The sequence below is a fragment of the Mastomys coucha genome, unplaced genomic scaffold (genome assembly GCF_008632895.1).
Source record: "Mastomys coucha isolate ucsf_1 unplaced genomic scaffold, UCSF_Mcou_1 pScaffold20, whole genome shotgun sequence".
NCBI lineage: Eukaryota > Metazoa > Chordata > Mammalia > Rodentia > Muridae > Mastomys > Mastomys coucha.
In genome coordinates, this window is record NW_022196903.1 from 60187488 (window position 1) to 60206395 (window position 18908).

The following is an 18908-nucleotide window of genomic DNA, read 5'->3' on the forward strand; positions in this document are numbered from 1 at the left end:
CTGTGTTTTGTCTGCAAATATGAATAATTATCTATAATCTATACAATTACGGGGATGTTTTTAAAAGCATATTTAAGACAGTTCAAAGTGTATCATAAAGAGAAACTTAAGATAGCTCCTGGAGGAGCCGATGTCCCCGTTCCGCATTGTGTTTGGGTTTTGGCTGATAACTCTGTGCAACTGTAGATCTTTGTGTCATGGATTGGCTTTGATAAACCAAAACTCAGGTGGCCCACTTCAGATCAGCGGCAGGGAGAAAAATAGCTTTCCACATCTGCTGCCTCTCTGAAGTGGTGCACTTCTTTTCTAACTTGGTGTTACATTGTAATCTTCTATAGGGTGAGCTGCGGGAGGAAAGAGTCATTTGAGAGGATCTATGCCAGCCCCTTAGGTGGGAGATACACACAGATAGATGTGCTGATGAGCTCAGTGTGAGAGATGAGAGAGGTATCTCATCAGCTGCAAACCTGTGTGTGTGGTGTGTGTGTACGCGCGCGCAAGTGCGATGAACAGGAGGGCTTTAATGTGGTTATAATTACCATATGCCTGTGGAGGCAATAATGTTTCTAACCCACATTATCTGCCCACATTTACAGCATAAACTAAACAGTGCTAAGTAATGTGGTTTATTTCATCAGTACAGACCCTTCTTTTTCTTGCCAACACTGTCAGATCTGGCTCTTTGCTGAGTACACAGAGTTTGTGAACACTTTTTGTGAGAAAATTGGTTTTGCTTATATGATTACTATTTCATGCATTTTATTTTAAATCTTCATATGGGAAAAATATGTATAGATACAGCTTATTGAACATGTTTTCTAAAGATGCATTAATAAGACACACATGACACAAATGTGTCAGTGTGGACGTGTTTGGGACATGGTTCAGATTTGCATTAAGCCCATGGCCTTTCATACAGCATGGAACATGACAACACAGTCTATTATATGACTGACATTTGATTCACATTTGGTTCATTTTGTCTTCTTACCAATGTAATTTTTGAGGAGGACTTGCCTTAGGGATCCTAAATGACTCTAGAAGTAACTAGTATGGGTGAATCAGACACAGTATTCAAATGAAACACTTAAAACTTCATGGAATATGAACTTTTGCAGTTAGACAAATTATAAAAATGATAGTAGTGATTGTGTAGATGGTAGATGAGAAGTCTTAGCCTCTGCTAAGCTTTTATGGGGATAAAAGCTTGTAGGTAACAATTCATGAACCAGTGAGCCTTTGCTAAAAATGCATAGCATCCAGGTCAACACAAAAACAGGAGAGGATCATCATATTCCCCCAGGACATTGAAGCAAACTTGCAGTCAGCAGGGAGAAACTGAGATTTCCAACCAGCATCCATGTACCTGAGTCATCACAAAGAGTGCTTTAATCCCATTCCAGCCCTTTAAATGCCTGCATTTCTGACTGACATATGATTTCGAACTCCAGAGATCTCAGATGATATCAGTGTACAGATTCAGTGTACAGATGGACACTCAGATCACTCTCAACTTCCCGGCTACAGGAACCATGAGTGACAATAAGCGTACTAACACAAGCCATTGGTTACACCGAGTGACTATTATGGAGTGAATTTTGTTGACAGTCTAACCCTTAGTATCTCAGCCTTGTTCTGGGACAGGGTCTTTACAGAAGTGGCCAAGTCAAAATGAAATCCTTAGGGTAGAATTCAGTCCAGGGTGACAAATATCCTTATAAAGGGGAGGGATTTAATTGCAGATTCAAACAGACACATGGACACACATGTGTACATATGTGTATGCAGGCATTCACATGCACATGCACACGCACACGCACACGCACACGCACACACACACACACACACACACACACACACACACACACACACTTGTAATGATGAAGAAAGAAATTAGGGTGAAACTTTCACAAGCTAGGAGTATCAAATGAAGAATCTATATGAAAAGCACAGAGTAGACTCTCACAGTCCACAAAAGGAGATGACCTTGTCAATACCTTGACTTAAGCTTTCAACCTTCATAATGATGAGGAAAAAATGTTACTTAAGAAAATAGTGAAAATAGGTCAGTTATTGTGTTGAATCACCACTCACACCTTATCCTTTGGAGGGCCCCTTATGCTGAAGGAGATGGATAACCTCTGTTTGTGTATAGTGATCTCAAAAACTGTAGAAAACAAGTTCCTTACATTTCAGACAATGTCCTAACCCTTGAGGTTTACAGAAGAGATGAGAAGATGAGGCCTTGTTCTCCAAGCAGTCGCAGACATATAGACTGTGGTGTGTGTCCCAGGTGAGCATGTGTCATTGAGTTGTCTACCTCCAATTGATCACATTGATGCTCTAGTGAAAAATCACAAGTGGTGAACTTTCTGCCATTTGTGTAAGCTCCAACTTGCTGAAAGAACTTCCATGACCTTTGCTTCCCAGGCCCACTCATTGCCTGCACTGAAGAATCCTCTGAAACTTTTTACTAAAGCACTTTCATTTGAAAGCATTTAGTCTGGTTTCCTGACCATCCCATGATAGACACATTGTCATTATTATCCTTTAATATTAGGGGGAAAATTTAAATGATCTACTATAAGATAGTGAGGTCACTGTGGAAAGTTGCAGGAGGCATTAATTCTATAACATGTCACGTCATGAATATCAGCAGAAAGACCATAAAAGACATTTCTGGAGAGAACCTTGAGAGATGGAAGTAATAGGGCCTTGGAGGTGGGTGATATTCTTACACACTTGTTTATAGTGTTTAGTGTATGGTTTACTGTCTTGCTGGTCACAATGGCTTATACCTGTGATTCCCATGGCTGATAGAAAATGATCTCTACTTCTAAGCCATCCTAGGCCACATAGAGAGATTTATGTTAGTGAAAAAACCAAAAAGAAAAGAAAACTCATCATTTACTCATGGCCTAGGTCATGATTGTCCTAGCTTGTGATGTCAGCTAAATAAAAATCAACTCTAACTGGAGAGTATTTTATGATTCTTATACCAATTTAACAAATTTTGTTAAATAAAAATGTGCAGAAGTAACCAAATACACAAGAAGGTAACTATTTTATAAACTCATAAAATGAATTTGTGGCTTAGTAAAAAAATTAACCATGTGGATTTCCTTTAAAATGTGCAATTTCTCATTTAAATAATTTAGTAGGTACTCAGACCCATTGAATTGTACTAATATATCAGTATTTATAAAAACAAAAGGCTTGGCTTGATGGGCTTCAGAGAAGAACACAATAAATAGGTTTTTACTTATAATTTAAAGATATTAGAGCCCTCTCTCGTTTTTCTATTCATTAGATTTTTTTGATGATGATGACTTTTAATCATCACTATAAATCACAGATGATGAAGAATGTGCTCCAAATCTACATAAAATGCAGTCTAAAACACTATGGTTTAACAAACCATATTCAGCCACTAATTAATTGATTTACTGAATGATAATAATAATATTGTCATCATTTTGACAATACATTTCTTAATAGGAAATACTGCTCTTTATTTACTCTTTCCCTTGTGGAAAGAAGAAGTAATATAATTAAAAATTGAAACACTTTGTTCTGGATTGCCCTTTGGTAGCTGTGATTAAACCCTGACCAAGAGGAACCTGGGGAGGAAAGGATTTATTTGGTTGATGTTGCAGTCCATTCTCCAGGAAAACAGAATAGGAACTCATGACAGAAACCTAGCAGCAGGAATTAAATCAGAGGTCATGGAGGAAATCTGTTTACTGGCTTTCTCCCTATGGCATGCTCACTTTGTTTTCTTACACAACCCAGCACCACCTACCCTTGGGCTCTTTTAGAGCTCTTATCTAGTGAGAACCATAGGCCCCCAAACACTACAGACTATTGACAATAATATTGGCTACCATTCAATACTCAACTTGGGTCATAGAACATGGAGATAGCAAGCTGACAATGACCTAAAAACCTCATACCTACTGACTAGTTTTCATAGCACTGGAAGGTGCTATGTATGCTACTGGGAGTAAAGGCAATCACCAATTTTATCTGTGAACCCTAGAGCTACAAGAAAGACTGGCCTGTTAAGATATGACCATTGTTGCAATAGTGCCATCAACACTATGGGTGTAACCACCTATTTTATGGTTTACATGAATTTTAGTCACACTTTACAAGATGGCATTCATACTTTATTGTTGGGCCAAGAAATTATGACTAGATAGGCTCTAGGTGTTAAGGAAGAAGAACCCACTACTACTTATTCTTCTAAGTGGATATAATATGAAAGGGATTCTCTTGTTAATTTTATGAGCCTCTTAATCCCAGTCTTTAAATTATCAGCAGTTATATGGATATATGTTATATGCATGCATTTCATATACATATATAATATAGTTAGTCACTCTATCTATCTAGGTTCATAATGATGAGTTGCTAAGAAGGGTAGTGTTTTTTTTTTGATGGTTACTATGAGTGCATATAAAATGTAAAAATTTGAGAAATTTTGTGTTACAGAGAAAAATATTTCAAAAGAGTATGGGACTACATTTTTGTTTTATTCTTTTTTATTAAATTGATTTATATTTTACACTCCATATTCTACTCCACATCCCACACCTGCCCCTATTCACCCTCCAACTGCTCCACATCCCACACCTCCTCCCCACCCACCTTGTCTCCATGTGGATGCCCCCACCCCCTACCACACCTGACCTCTAAACTCCCTGTGGCTTCCAGTCTCTTGAGGGTTAGGTGCATCATCTCTGAATGAACACAGATCTGGAAGTCCTCTACTATATGTATGTTTGTTGGGGGCCTCATATCAGCTGGGGTATGCTGTTTGGTGGTCCAGTGTTTGAGAGCTCCTAGGGAGTCAAGATTAATGGAAACTGCTGGTCCTCCTTCAGGATAGCCTTTCTTCTCAGCTTCTTTCAGCCTTCCCTAATTCAACAACAGGGGTCAGCTGCTTCTGTCCATTGGTTGGGTGCAAATATCTGCACCTGACTCTTTCAGCTGCTTGGTGGGTCTTTCGAAGGGCAGTCATAACGGGACTCTTTTTGTGAGCACTTCGTAGCCTCAGTAATAGTGTCAGGCCTTGGGACTTCCCCCTGACCTGGATCCCACTTTGGGCCTGTAGCTGGACCTTCTTTTCCTCAGGTTCCTCTCCATTTCCATTTCTGTAATTCTTTTAGACAGGAACAATTAAGGGTCAGTGATGTGACTGAGGGATGACAACCTCATCCCTCACTTGATGCCCTCTCTTCCTGCTGGAGATGGGCTCTATAAGTTCTCTCTCCCTACTGTCAGGCATTTCATCTAAGGTCCCTCCATTTGATTTCTGAGAATCTCTTACCTCCCAGGTCTCTGGTACATTCTGGAGGTTCTCTCTAACCTCCTATCTCCCGAGGTTGCCGGTTTCCATTCTTTCTGCCCCCAGGGCTTCAGTCTTTTGCCCTCACCCATTACCAGATCAGGTTCCCCTCTTCCCCGCCTCCCTTCTCACGTCCCTCCCTCCCTCCCCACTTATGATTGCTTTCTTCTCTCTCCCAAGTGAAACTGAGGAGTCCTCACTTGGGCACTTCAGCTTGTTGGCTGAAGTTTTTGAGTTATGTGGAGTGTATCTTGGGTATTCTGTACTTTTTTCTTTTCTTTTTGGCTACTATCCACTTATTAGTGAGTACATACCACGCACATCTTTTTGGGTCTGAGTTACCTCACTCAGGATGATATTTTCTAGTTGCAACCATTTGCTTGCAAAACATAGCATGTCCTAGTTCTTAATAGCTAAGTAGTATTCCACTGTGTAAATGAACCACATTTTCTGTATCCATTCTTCTGTCTTGGGACATCTAGGTTGTTTCCAACTCCTGGCTATCACAAATAAGGCCGCTATGAGCATAGTGGAATACATGCCCCTGTAGCATGGTGAGGCATCTTTTGGGTACATTCCCAAGAGTGGTATAGCTGGGTAGAAGGGTAGTTTTTAATCTGTCAATATATTCAAATTTATTATTTCATTTCATGTTCTACTAAATATGCAAAACTTTGCTTCTTACTACAAAAATGATCTTCTGCACATTTATTTTAGTACATTACTTGGAGGAAATTTTAATCCAGCATTCTGAGTCTTAACTATGATAACAATTTTAAATAACTCAGTTTAGTTGGAGACAGTTACATTATGTACCAAATAGTCCACCTTAAGAAGCTGACTTTCTCAGCAATGGCTACACTTTACTGTGTTAAATGTCACACTTAGATTGGGTAATTGGAAGTGAGAAAGACTGAGTCTGGAAAGAAGAGATATAAATTAAACAGAATGTACTGATTTCTGATGGAATGGATGGCCATATGATAGAACTGTTCTTATTTATAGAAAATGAATCCAAAGTACTTTATTTGACAAAATTACCTTCAAGTGATCCAACTATTAATGAATAAAGTTGTGTCAATTCAAAGCCAATGTTACTTGTTATTTAGAATACAGATATGCTAGCTCATAGGGTTATGTTTAAATTTTATGACATATTTCATTTTTGATCAATGTATATTAGGTTTGTACATCCAGAAAATAGGAGAAAGGAGGGAAGGAGGGAGAGAGAGAGAGAGAGAGAGAGAGAGAGAGAGAGAGAGAGAGAGAGAGAGAGAGAGAGAGAAACCTGGTTGAATCATGGGCAGTCTATAACTCCAAAAATCTAAATCAATTTAGTGATGCATTTTCTCATCTCTTTTATGGACAGAATTAGAAAAAGTCAGTTGCTACTGTAAGTGATGTGTCCTGAGGCTATGCTTCAATCTTTGAAGGTTTCACATACAGGTTCACACACACACATACAGTCTCCATCTTCCAGACTTTCCAGCTCTGCCTGGGTCAAGTAGAAAAGAAAACATGAGCTGGAAATCCCTTGCAAGCTGTTCAGTTATAGCAATTGCCTTAAGGACTTCAAACTACATTGAGTAACTAAGACATAAGTATTCTTGATACCCACACTCCCATTTAATAATCAAGAACAATTATACATTTTAACACTTAAAGGCAGGGACAATAGCAAGGAAAGATTAGAACTTTGTAGTTCACCTTATGTGGTAAGTTAGTCCTGTTAAGCTAATTTGAGTTTGTCATCCAGGTGCATGAACTTCAGAAAATTTACTGAAGAATATGCCATTGCCTCACCGATAAGAAACTAATAATATATTAGTGAGTGTTATTATCAGAGAAGCTGCACATAAAAATGCCTAACATCTTTTATAGTAAAAGTGATAATTTAACGTTATAGGCATTTTATATGCTTTTAATTAACTATAAAATTGAGAATATGCTGTTTCCTGTTCTATTTCCTCTCAATGTAGTTTCTTTTGGGGTATATGTAGTATGGCAGTTTAAAAACAGATGTGAACTTTTAGACATACAACTCCAGCTGACATGATAGGTTGGATGGAGCAAGTTGATGGAGTAGTGCAATTAATGATGCCTAAATGTAACAAGCTATGTGAGAGCATGAGTGACAGACATATTGCCATGATAGATTAGTTGGAGCATAGCCACATATAAGCATGTTCAAGTATAATAAATCCTTATAACAGCACAATGAGACACATTATCCTATTACATTGTATAGGTAAGTAAGTAAGTAAGTAAGCAAGTAAGTGAATAAATAATTTAAAAGGATCAAACAATCTGCAAGTATCAAACAGTAAATACAGGATCTGCAGCCAGCATGACTCCTGAGCCCAATCTCCAAACCGTGGTCTATTCCATTTTGTGAGTAAAGGACTATCACTGAAAGAGGGAGAGGGAAGGATAACAGACACAGGATGATCTGATATCAGCCTATTTATGAATTTATAAATTGAGCTCTAGAGTGTATCATATAGAAAGTGATGCACAAGAAGAAAGGAAAAGATGGGCATATGTGCAAGCTGTAGTTTGTAAGATACATAAAGTCTGGTAGGTTTTATTTTCTCAGGTCATATTATGAGATTGGATGTAAGTAAAAGATGAAAATGTAGTTCTGTGTAATTGAGCAAAGAAAAAAATGTTATACTCTTGATAACTGTCATCTTCAAAGAGCAGACAGAGCAGGCTTGCCAGGGGTGGTAAGAATGAACTTGAAGTCTGTGACTACGGACTTGGAATAAAATCGTCTGATTCACTCTGGTCTCTCTCAAGCTACATATTTAAGTGCTGACAGAGAGGAGATGGGTTGGGTGTTGGCCGAGCCAAAGAATTTTCAAGGCAATTGGCACTGTGGAAGGAAAGATGGTGTCAAAAGTGTTGTAGGTCTTTATAATGGACCGATTGCTCATAGCAGATGACCATTGATTATTTTGACCAATAACATGAGTGACATCATCAGTGACAATAGGGCAGCCAATGCACAGTGAGAAAATGATGGAATATATGGCTATGAGACAAGGGTCTAAACAAGTAACCATGGAATATGTTGTGATCAGTTAATGGGAAATTAAAAGATTTTTAATTGAAGTAGTTTATAGTTTTGACCAAGACTATGGTCACTATAGATAAATATGGGGTAAAATGAAGAGAAGCAAAAGGGTCTCAGAGTAGCCAGATGCTGAAATGACACAGTTAACTGGGAATCATAGGACACAAGAAAATTGTGTATCTCATTGAAACTCATGTTCATCTTTCTTCATGGTAAGGGGATGGATGCATAGACCTCTGAAAGCTTTGGTACAGCCAACTCTAATTAAGTAAAACATTGTATTATTGAAACAGAATGGGTTTATTAAACATATAGATGAATTTATTTCCTGCAAAATACCACATCATCTTTTCTCCTCTTCTCTGTGAGTGTATCACTCCAGAACCTTATGTTCACCAAAAGCCTGAGAAGGAAAGTGTAACTTTAAAAGCCACCACTTCAGCCTCAGGAAGAACATGTAAAAGAAGCCACAGATTCAAAACGGGAAACAAACAAAAATCGGTAGAATATTGGGGGGTCCTTGACTGTCTCTGCCCACAGGTCCTAATATTCTTTGTCATCTCATCAGGAAGCCTCTTAAAGATGGAAGCTCTCAAGCATGAAGCATCTCTACTCTACTCTGGTAGTAGTCCTCTTTCAAATACCATCTTTCCTGGTGTCATAACTTGTAGCCCGCGTGGTCCTCTCGCCGGGAAGAAGACACGCGGACACTCTAGGTTCCTTCTGCAGCAACTGTTTTATTGTCTCCATCCATGGTGAAAAAAGGGTCGAGCCCAAAATCCGCACTGCTTATATACACCACAGTGCATGTATCTGCCCACAGCGTGGTGTGTCTGCTCATGATTGGCTGTTCGCTCATTACCCTACGTAACGCCCCGGGATGGGCCGTGACATGGCGTCCTTTCACTCTACACACATGCGCCAATAGTTGTCTACGCACATGCGCAAACAGTTGTCCACTAGGAGTTAACAGCGGAAGTAGGCGCCATCTTGCCATGGCGAATGCCTCTCAAGATTCACGGCTCCCAACAATAACTAGCTTATTTGAAACTTCTGTCAAGAAATTCCATTTTGGCTTCTTCTTTCTGTGATAAAATCTTACCCTGGTTTACCTTTTTACCAACTGTCTATATGCTTTCAAACTTACAACAGCAAACGATAAAATAGAAGGGCAGTAACTTTCAGTAGAACATCAGTTGGAACCATCTATATGTACCCTGCTTACTATAAGTTACCAGCCCAACACACACACACAGCTGGATACAACAAATTATGAAAGTAGGTCCTGCTGGAAATATCTTAGGTACCCAGTGAGATCTGATTACTCTGTACTTATAGTGTAAAGTGATTATTATACAATCCACAATAGAATAAAGTGCCTCTTGTTGCTCAGAAGATCCACAACTTACTTGCTGGAAGCCACAACTATATTGTACATATAGTTCAAAGATCCTAAAATTCAACCCTTCATGTCTTGGTCAATCTTAATCAAATCTAGCTCCACATTTGGGGTCATGATGAAGCCATCGGTAGCATAATGTTAATTCCACCAAATTAGCTGGTTCACCTATCCCTGGCTTGTGATTTGTGTTCTTCCCCCTGAAGCGAAATCTGTTTATTAGATTTCCACAGCATTGTATATGCATTGGCTATTTCCTGGTTATGCATGGTAAATTCATTAATATCTCTCCAACATATCTTGAAGGCTATCAGGATCATTTTGAAATCTGTGTCAGCCCACTGGTATACATCCATGGATACATCTATCATAGCAGCTACTCTGTAAACAATATTGTCAGAGCCTTCTCTGCATATCTGATTATTCTCAAAATACTGAAGTCTGAAAACTCAGCATTGTCTGTTTTGAACACTTTCAGAGTAGTAAAAACCAGCTAAAATATGGTACATGGCAAGAAAAATGCTGGTATTCTGAATAATTTTTGTCAAATTGACAAAAGGTAGTGTTGCCTGGCTGGAAAAGGGATCCTCAACTAAGAAAATGCCTCCACAAGATGGGAGATATGTGTAGCTCAAATAAGGCCATAAATTATACCAAGAGTGGAGTATATAACCCTGACTTTGATATTTTGAAGAGGCATTACAGAAAGACTTTGAAACTCTGGGCTGGAAAAGGCATTGTATACTTAGAGCTTGATTGAGTAGTTTGTGGGAACCTAAAAGATAAGAATGCTTAGAGAAAAGCAGGTGACGGGAGCCTCGCTTGTCAAGTTTTAGAGCGAAGCAAGGACTTCATGGGGATGTTTATATGGTAGTTTGAATTTAGAATTTATAGTTTCTGGTTAACTGTGTCTAAGAGTTTAGCTGTGTTTTACAAAACACCACAAAATCTATTTTTTCTTGGTCAGCACCCAAAAGCTGAGGAAGCCAAGGCTGTGTCTCATGCCGGCATCTAATCTTGGTAATGTGTAAGAGTCTTTGATGTGCAACTGGTTTGGGGAGAATAGAAGTTGTAGTCTTGAAGGGGGTCATTGGAAGAAGCAGCAGCATGGTACCCTGAGACATGGTTGGAGTCCTTGAAGAGTAACCATAATAGGCCATTGTTGAGAGTGCAGCCTTGGCTACAGTAAAGACTACAGGCTACTGGAGATTCCAGGACTGTAGGACAACTGCTGCTTTGGCAGAGCCAGATAATGGGAGTACCCAAACTCTTGGGAGACCAGAAGACTGGGAGTGAATCCCAGATATCATATACCAAGTTATTTACTTGTTGGAATTTAGGTTTGCTTTGATTGATTTCTTGTAACTTGACTCTGCATCCTGAGTGCTGGAATTAAAGGTTTTCACCACCACACCTGATTGGACATTGCTGTTTATCACAGCAATAAAAAGCGAATGACAAACAGCTGCACTTTAAGTTCTTGATTTCTTTTCTCCTTGAGGAAGTTAAATTGATCTGAAGCCCTCAGGAGATAGAGTGTATCTCCTTGTTCTTCCATAGGTAGAGTTGCTAAAGCTTTCAAATTCACTATTACATAACCTGGTACTAGTCCTCTTGGAAAAGAAACACAGAGAGCACCTGTCTGTGAAGCTTCCCAGAGTGTACTGCTATGACAATATTTATTTATTTATCTATTGAGAGAGAGAGAGAGAGAGAGAGAGACAGAGACAGAGAGACAGAGGGAGACAGAGACAGAGACAGAGAGAGGGAGAGAGAGAGAGAGAGAGAGAGAGAGAGAGAGAGAGAGAGAGAGAGAGAGAGAGAGAGAGAAAATGCAACAGTATAAATCACAAATGAGAAAGTTAGAAGATAACTTCCAGCTGATGAGCAAGATGGCAGGTTATCTCCCATGTCATCTATATCTTGCCATGAGTGTACCAGTCCTGCTAGTATGAAGTCTAACAGTCCTCTGAAAGGGGAGTAAGGATGATTATTGGAGACACAGAAAGAAGACTCAGAGATAAAAGTTAGAAATTGGGAGGGGTGCATGCTAGCCCTGAATGTATTTCTCATAGACTTTATATTATTTTCAGGATTGTGGGAAACAATGTTTCAAGCTGGTAGAGACATTGATTGATGGACATAGGCTACATTTTCCTATCGGTAAGCCTCTCTGTTCTGTCTACCAAGACTTACAGAACATTGAGTACTCAGCTTGAACTTTGAATGTATCCTTCTTATCGTTCCATGTGTCAGCTGGCCAGGAAATTTGCCAGCAGACCCTGACCTGTCAAGACTCTGCCTGACAGGCAGGCTTTCACAGAAGTAGGTAAAAATGGCTCCTGACTCATGAGTGCTGGAATTACAGATGTGTGCTACCACATGCAGATTTTTACATAGGTCTTGCAACTTGAACACAGGTCATCAAGCTTGGACTGCATACACCCTTACCCCAGAGTCATTTCCCAGCTCCATCCAACTCTGTATATGAACTCCATAACTCAATCCTTGAGTCCAGTGGCCCACATTAGCTTCTACATTACCAGTAAAAATTAGATTTATGGCTGCATTTATGTTTGGAAATAAAAAAACATTATAGTGCTCTCTCTTCAATACATCTCTGGAAATGGCACTTATCTTGAGGAAATGCCAATCTGGTCAACCAATTAACTAGCAGCAATCCCGTTGAGGAAGCTACCTTATACAGGTGCTCCACTTTGCACCATTATCTTAACAGAACAACATGACTTTGAGTTACTAATTATTATAACTATGTACTGTTAAGAAAACTAAGGTTTAGAGAAACAAGGCTTTTTCTGGAAACATCCAGATTTCCAGATGTGCTATTTTGAAAAAAGCACTCGAGACACACCACTCCAGACAGTGTGACTTCTCTAAGAAAAGTGATACCTAGACTTAATATCAGGGAAATCACATTGCTATACAAGGGTCCAAGCTGTTCATTGCATTGCTAATTATGTTATTTTTAATACTTCTATCATATCACAATTTGAAGATAATGACATCGACAGTCTGTTTACATTATACACGGTCAATATTATTTTAACCTGACAATTATAAACTATAGTTGCAAATTTTAGGTCTTCCTCCCTTCAATGGGTAGGGACTGTATTATTCTCCTTGAATCTTGACTTGCTAGATTAATATATTATTTTCACACTGTGTCTGGAACCAACTTCCAGAACCTTGGTAGTTTAAAATAACATGAATTTGTTAGCTGAACTTTAGTTTAGCCTTTCAGAGTTCAAATTAGTTTTCCTGGGCTAACCTCAGTATTGTTCCTGGAAGATGGAGGGTGAAGCAGAGTCCATGCTTTGTCGCTTCTAGGGTTCTTTCTTCCTTGTTATGTCGTCCTTCCCACTTTGTTCGGTTTGCCCCTCTGATCTCTGCTTTCATTTCGCTTTCCTCTGCTGTCTCCTGACCTCTTGCCTTTTTTCTCATTAGAACCTTTGTGATCATATCAGTATTCCTATAATTAACTCAAGGCAATCTCCCCATGCCAAAGGCCCTCTTTCATCATATCTGGAGATTTGGCCTTGCAATATTAAAGCAAAGCAATATATTCATCACAGATCTTATGGCTTGAAGGGGCCCGGCAGCCAGCCTAGCTGAGTTGGAAAAAGATACAGATTCACACGCTCTGCTTGGTTTTCTCACAGAAGGATGGCTATCGAGCTTAAAGAGCCACTGAAGTGTGTTACAGACAGCAGCTCACCTGAGCTGTGAGTTGAATGCCAGGACCAATTATGTTGCGAGGAAGTCATTTCAGATGTCCATCCTCGCAGCTTCAGTCTCCCTCAGTCCATATCTGACTGTCCCTGCATGCTGTCAAAAGGGTTAAAATGCTAAGTAATATGCTTTGAACCCAGCACAACTTTTCACATTACTGCACAAAAGAAGCACAGATTTACCTAATTCTCTTCAGACTCTTGATCTTACTGCTGAGCTTGCAAAGAAGCCCAGCCTAGCTTGCATGAAGAGATTCCAGTGGGAAGTTATATGTAAATGTTTCAGCTGACATCCCAGCTGTAATTTCAGTGGACAGCACTAGTCACTCAATTCGGGATGAAGGTCCTTCCACATGAGTTTGTGGGTCTGAAGCTAACCAGCCCTCCTAGGTCCTATATAAATTGCTGTCCACAGAATCCAAGGGCCTAACAAAACAGCCAATTACACTAAATTTGGAGGTAATTTTGTACAAGGAATAGTTGTTACTCATAGAAAATCAACCCCAAAAGTCAGAGTATAAAAGTAATTTTTCTCAGTAGATTTTTCTCATGCATATGAGAGTGATTAAAAATCACTGGGAAATGAATTGTTACTTTGTTATAAAAACAATAATTCATTTGGTTTGTTATTGAATGCTGTCATTTTTAAATGTTGTGTTTAATATTGAAAGATATAGAATTCAGGGTGTAATATATGCATTGAAGTTAACATTTTTTGACCACTATTCATATGCAAAAACAAATTATAGCAATCGGTCCAAGAATACTGTAACATGCAACTTACTTGTTTCTCTTTATCATGTTTTATTCCACTGAGTCACACTTTCTCCAACAGAAGTTTGTTTCTTTAATACCACCATTGACATTTTTAAAAACTAAGAGTGATTTAGGCCAAAAAATTTCAAATGTTAGCATTTATATTTCTTTCCCATGTACACACACTATAATTTGTTTCTCTTAAATACTAGAACTTGAAAAGAGATATTTCCCCTTATATTTCCTTTTGATATTTGCAAGAAGGGGAAAATCAAGGCTTGCCTTTCATCATCTTTTCTTCTGAATACTACAAGCCATTTTCAAACATCACCAAAAAGCTTTGCAAAAGCTGTTTATTTCCAGACATGAACAGTAACTTGATACCAATATCACTAATACATCAAAAAAGCATATAAATGTGAATAGTTTTATTACAAAGAACAGCATTTTTAGCATTATGATAAAACAAATGTTAGTAATATTAATCTATATTGTGTTTTAATGTTCAGCATTAACTCCATGACAAAATAGATACGTTTTTTTAAAGTATTCATCATAATCATTATTATGTGTATGGACATGTGCATACATGCCATGGTTTATGTAAAGGTCAGAGGATAATTGCATGAAGTCACATTTATGTGAGTTCTCAGAATTAAACCTAGATTTTCAGGTTTGGCATTCTTTTTAATAGCAGGCCTTATTTGTCAGTTTCTAGTTCAGTGCGAGTATGCTAATCTCCTTTACCCTCTTGTCTCACTAGTCATTTTAGTGGAGTGTCTTTACCAATTAATTATAAATGGCATTTATAATTTTTCAGCTAAGCTGAAAAACCTACCCAATTATTGCAATAAAACAACAGAGTGTGTTGGAGATATTGTTAGTTACTCTCATCTCTAATTAATAAAAAAGGTGGGACAGCTAAAATTTTGTTTGACAAAATCCTACTTGTTAAACATCAACACCTTCACTGAACTTTTCATATGAGGAATTATATGTTTTATATATACATACCCACACACACATAAATATATATGCACTTAAAGTGTACTCAGTAGGGAAAAATACATTAGACTGTACAGTCCATCCAATAAAACTTTAATTTTCAATCAATAACTGTAGTATAATAATATTAGTGATAGTTAGCATTTAAAGGAGACCTGAGCATATTGTTGAGAGTTTTCTGTGTCTTATCTCTGGAATGAAAATTGTAGTACCCTAGACTCCTGTTAATGAACAGATCTTGGAAATGTATACATTTTATATGTTTGGTTTATACTATATATATGTATACTATAAGAATGTTTAAAATTGGGGTTAGCACTTGGAAATAACTTTCCACTGCCTTTCTAAGACAAGAAGCAGAACATTGCCATTAAATAAGGAGAACTGTTGCCACTGATTTTTGATAACACCAGACACTGAACACTACCTAGGGTTTTGTGATGATAATTTCTTTGCTACTATAGAAATCAATTTTGCATTCGCTTTCCCAGATATCTTTCACTTTTCCACAGTAGAATCATATGGTGCATTTTCTTTTAAGTATTTTTTCTCAAAATTACACTCTGGATATTTATGCATGTTAGTGTATGAACTTAAGGTTCATTTTTACTATAAGAAAAATACTCCACTATGTGAGGATGTCCTGATTTATCATCCACATGTGCTTTTGGTTGAAAGGCATATGATTTCCAGTCTGGGCTCTTTGAATAAAGTACTTTGAAAAAATTGAAAGTGTCTTATCTAAAACAGTTTTCTAACAGTTCCATAAGGGCCACATGGAAAACTTATGTCAACAGAAATTCCTGCTCCTTGCCTTGCAGTTACTCAGTTGGTCAATAAAGTCACAGTTGTCACGGGTGCTGATAAGGCTAAGCTGCAATATGATCCAGGAGAAATAGCAAAGAAAGGACCTGCTGGGTCAGAAGGAAGGAATATCTTCTGTCTTAGCCTGGTCCCCACAGTGGTCTATCAGCAGATAATCTGAACTCTGATTCTAGGCATCTAAGATGGATTTGTCTGCCTTCTTATTTTTGAAGGTAACTGGATGTAATATTTTATTGTGGCTTCTACCTCTACCTTATTAATGAGATTAAGGATGTGTTAATGCTGGTCTCTCTTGACTCTCACCTCTTCCTGTGAGTTTTTCCTTTTGTAAATCTGTCTTTTCTTGACTGTTTTCAGCATTTTAAAGAACTTCTAAAATTTTTGACCACCAGTCTTTGTTAGTTACATGTGATTTTTTTTGATAGCCTTGCCTCTCTGTGGCTATTCTTTTTGTTCACTTTATAACATACTTTAGAAATGTAAATATTTAACCTTTGATGTATCATTTAGACAAAGTTTTAAATTCAGGGGTAAATAAATATTTTGAAAAGTTATCACTCTTCAATTATTATCTGATAATGTGGTCATCAATTTTAGGTGTCAAGTTACTAAGGGGAGAGTGGCTATACATACACATTTTATGATTTTATTTATGGTTAGTGCTTTTTGTGTCTTTTCTAAGAAATCATTATTCTCTTTTCTACATATATTCATTTCTGGATATTTGTGAATTTATTAAAATTACCTATAAATTGCCTCATTCTTTCTCTCTTTGCATAAAATAATATACTATCTTAGAGCTCAATTCCACTGTACTTTTCCATCCAAAGCAAGTCACAAATTCATTTGAGGTGAAAGAGCAACCACTTATATGTACTTCATGATAATAGTATCTACAGTGCCATATTACTAAGTATTTGGTATATAGTATGTGATGATGAACCTGCTAACATACATGATAGGGTTCTCTGATTTTTGACTGCTAATGCAGTCCAGGAAATATATCCATGGGGACAAAATATTCCAGCAGAGAATAGATGTTGTCCTTCAAAAGGTAGAAAATAACATCAATGAAATGATCACAACCCTCTTTGATACCACAAGGGTAGAATCACTATTGAGACACTATGAGGAGAGCCATTCTTGTCTTGAATTCTGCCACATCCTTCACTGGGTAGGTACTAAACAGCCACAAGATAGTCCAAACAGCACATAATCAGCACCTGTATGTTAACTTTATTTATCTCTAAAAGGACACTTGATAGTCACTATTGATTGTGTCAAGAGAAATATCCATTAGATTTTTTTTTACATATCTGCTAATGGCAGGAATAGGATTATGAACAGTTTCTGAAGACACAATTTTATTTTTACAATTCAAAGGGGAAATATGGAATTCTTCATGAATTTGTATATCATCTTTACTTAAGGACCATGCTAATCTTCTCTGCGTTGATCTAATTTTAGTATATATGCTACCAAAGCAAACACAAAACACAGTTTCAATTAATGGCTAAAAACCATGTTTTGAAGTTGTAAATATCCAATAGCTGAATGACATATTTAGTGGTGTGATCACATACTTTACATGTAATATTTTCAAGGAAAGGTTAGCTGTACATATATGTGTGTCATGGAGAGTTTTTAGAGTAAATGAAGATGACAAACTTACTTTTCGCTAAAGTGATATATTTGTTTCAGTACAAAGTTTTCTTAACATAGTTATTTTATCTATTATATACTTAAAACATACACAGAAAGGAAATCTCTACTTGGCTCTCTATTTTCATGAAGAACTTTACACCTTGACATAGATATGGAATTTGTTATGCAAGCAGGAAAAGAAAAATTTGAATGCATGGAAAAGTATTTATAAGATGGTCAACTGCAAAAGGACTTTTCATATTGTGCAAGAAGAGCCATTTTCATTTGCCAAGTCAAGAGATCAAGGGTTATAGAGGATACATGAATGTGGAGAGGCAGTATGAAGTTTAATTTTAGAGTTGTTTATCCTCAAAGTAGTAGGCAGTCTTATGGTCTTAATTTTTGAAGGCTTGGCTAAATAATGTAATCAGATTAATGTTTTGAAAAGTTCTACAGATGGAAGTAACCTGGTGGATAATTAAATCCTACACAAATGGGTCCAGGTAAGAAATTGTCAGAACCTGGAGTAAAGCAGCGGCAAAAAAGGGAGGGGGAGACAAAGCAGTATTTCTTTGAGAGGTGGATTGTCAAGTGAAGATAGAGAAGAAAGGGAGAAGAAGGAATCCATAATAAGTCTCAAATTTAGGTCTGGCATAGTCACACACATCTTTAATCCCAACATTCAGAAGGCAGAGGTGGGCAGATCTGTGAGTTCAAGGCCAACCTGCTCTACACAAAGAGTTACAGACAAGCCAGGGCCTCATAATAAAGCTCTGTGTGAAAAAGAATCAAGATGTCAGTAGAAATAAACATCAAGGCTAGGTACTTGACTAGGTACTTTCAGAGATCAGTTACTTACCAAGATGGGAGCTGTGTGTGAAAAATATTGAGAGAAAAAGAATAGAAACTTCAGCTTTGGATATTCTGAGGTTGAGCATAACAGGGGCATGCTGAAGGTTGTGAGACAACGTGCAGACTAAATATGTGTATTCATTGGTCTAGTTAATACACTTCCAAGAACAGAACCAAAGAAATTTCAAGTATTGTTTTTAGGCAACAACAGTATCTTGTCATGGTGGCCTATTTTATCATTTCAATATTAAA

The 18908-nt window shown here is 37.7% G+C and overlaps 1 non-coding gene across 1 annotated transcript; it reads right to left on the reverse strand.

The window, feature by feature from the left end:
• Positions 1-17544: 17544 nt before the first annotated feature.
• LOC116100102 lies at positions 17545-17647 on the reverse strand. The gene has a single exon (XR_004122464.1). It is a non-coding gene; the product is annotated as a U6 spliceosomal RNA (small nuclear RNA).
• Positions 17648-18908: the final 1261 nt, after the last annotated feature.